Here is a 2,832-nt window from a genome sequence, read left to right as displayed (position 1 = left end):
GATATTCGCCCATATTAATGAATAAAAATATTCTTTTTGTCAGTATATGATGCACCTCTGTTATGCGCTGTTTAAATACAAAATTGGAATACATCGGCTTATGAATCTATATAGCTATAGCAGTTTTTATTCCTGAGTATCAGCAGGAAGGTCAGTGCTATCTTTTTCGCTTATAGATCTTATACGTTCATCGAGTATGTTTCTTCTATGCTTCAGTGCTTTGTTCAGGGAGTCTTGGGCTTGTTTTAGTTCAGTTATTGCGCCGTTTAACAGTTTTTTAATTTTTTCACGCTTTGCCTTAAGCTTCCTGCGTTCTTCTTTTGAAATTTTGGATTGTTTCAGTTCCTCATTGCATTGTTCCATCTCCTTATCCTTATTTATCACATCCTCATGTGCAATACTCATGCGCTGCAAATTCTTTGAGACCGTTTGTGTCTTTTGCTTACCTCCTTTCTCCCACGACTCACTTTCTGCCTGAGCCAACATATCGTGTTCCCAATTATCGAGTTGTCAGGCTTCATCTTCAAGGAGTGACGTTTTTCTGAGAATCCACGCGATGTCAATTATCCCATAAAGTTCTGTTTTTTTCAATGAGGCAGTTTCAGCACGGGAACACAATATCTCCGCTTTCTCGTTCCAAAACTGGTTTCCTCAGTTTGTCCAATCCTTCGTTAGCTTTGATTTCCTTGTCGCTATATATCTTCAAACCTTTCTGCTTTGCCCGCCGAAATTTTGTTCCAAGCAATTCGACGTCAATTGTTTTAGGTCGATTGTAAGCTGCTGGGGACGTTTCGGGCTGATCTGAAAATTGGATAAAAACCATGCATTCAGCCTTTAATTCGCACACTGTTATGTTTTGGGGATATTGCAACAAATCTGCCCATGCCCACTCACTTAATAAAAAGGCCGCTTTGCCTATATGAGCAACAATGCAGTCCCGCGATCCATTACTGTAAGGTAATATCAGCAACATTTGAAATTATTTAAAGTTATCCGACCTCATCGCTGTGTTATGATGATATCCAGCGATGGCTTCAGTTATTTGCTTTTAAATTAAACTCTCAGAAAAATAATCCAAAGGTTCATCATGTCTTTGTCTAAGACCAGTGACACTGTTGAACCAAACACAGAACACTAAAAACACAATTTCGTTGGGCAAAAGTTGCCCGAGGCTGGTTCGAAACCGCCTGGGTATTCAGTATGTGCCATCGAAGGGGGAAATATCTAACTTGTCTTAGATCTGCTTTATCAACCTCAATTCCAAAGGCACTGGCAAAATATCTCGAATTTTGCCGAGAATATTGATTTAGATGTACAAGTGTACAAATACTATAGTGAAAAGAATTGTAGTGCATTATGTTTGAATACTGTTTTACGAGGTATAAACAATTTAATGCGCTCACCATCGATTTTTTTTTTCTTTGCATCACTCTCTATCAAGAATTTGTGCAGCGACCGCTTTCTCGAGCTTTCGCCCTTGCGTTCTTTGCCTTTGTCTTTGGAGTCGATAACTTTGTCAATAATTTGAACATCTTCTTGTTTAGGAGTGTCACATCCAAAACTAATTGGTGATGAGGCCGATGGCGATGTAAAAGCACCAAAGTCAGAACCATCGAAAATTCGATTTCACCTATGGATGTTTCTCCCGAGGTTTCCCCTCCCATGTCATGAAATGATTCTGGAAAGGGCGAACTTTCGGTAGATGAAATTGAGGGTAAAGTTGTATCCATTGGTGATGAAGTTGACGATTGCACACTAGGCAGTGAAGTTGTATCTGCAGGTGATGGAATTGGCGAGGGCACACTAGGTAGTGAAGTTGTGGCCACAGGTGATGGAAATGAAGAAACAGGTTCCCAGACAGCTCCAATGACAAGAATTCGCGTGTTGTCGAAAAAAGACAAGCATTCGTCATCATCAATCTCTGTTCCATCTACTTCATCAAATACCTTACAGTGTCCAGGATGGGTTATTCCCAATTTTACCCTGCCAAAAAATGATAAATTATACCTCTTGTTAATTGCGTCTTTATAAATGGCTGTGATAAAGTTTATGTTTAGCGTATGCCAGTGTCAATACGAGCAGCGCTAATTATTAAAATAGCAAAGTGGCAGGATATAAGACGCCTTTGATCACTTTAATTTCATCAGGCCTTTGCCGACTTTGCGTCCCTCCGCAAATTTTAAGGCTACGCTGTAACCTGATCATATTGGTTATTTGACAGTTGTTTTAATAAATTTCTGCTACTCACTATACAGGATGGTTTCTTAAAATAATCACATACAAATTACCCATTCCCCCTTTGCCAAAGAGAATCAAAACAAGAAAGATATAGTTGATATTTACACAAATAAATTAAACTTTATAGTGTTAAACAATTTTGAATGCCTGAGCGCATGGGAAGTCGCTTAAGCTCTTTCCCTCTTTGAACTATCAAATTTCATATAACTCAATTTTCTCCGTCTCATTGCCTTTATGGTGCATTTTAGTAGATTTTGAATACAAACGAAAACTTCTTTGTTAAAAATTAACCTTTATAGATCGTTCAATAATGCGCGAGGTTGAATCTAGCTAGTTTGACCTTTTCAGCTACTTATCAAATGGGGAATTCGAATTTCAGTTGGCGGTTCCTTCCGTAAACGTCAATATTGCTAATCATAGAGAGGTTAAGATACTGCGATGTCCAGTTGAGCGTGGAAATGCGAAAGTTTGTTCGTTAAGTTTTGTACGAACCTCTATTAAGCTCGGGTATCGGCATTGTGGCCGCTAAATAGAGGTACGCAAATAATCTACTCTGGACGTAGAAAAAAGTCTATTTTTAATTATAGATCACGG

This window comes from Dendronephthya gigantea, unplaced genomic scaffold, assembly GCF_004324835.1.
Source record: "Dendronephthya gigantea isolate DGI-Jeju-01 unplaced genomic scaffold, DenGig_1.0 000055F, whole genome shotgun sequence".
In the NCBI taxonomy this organism is placed as follows: Eukaryota; Metazoa; Cnidaria; class Anthozoa; order Malacalcyonacea; family Nephtheidae; genus Dendronephthya; species Dendronephthya gigantea.
The sequence above is the reverse complement of the archived record's forward strand: the minus strand, read 5'-3'. Positions refer to the sequence as shown.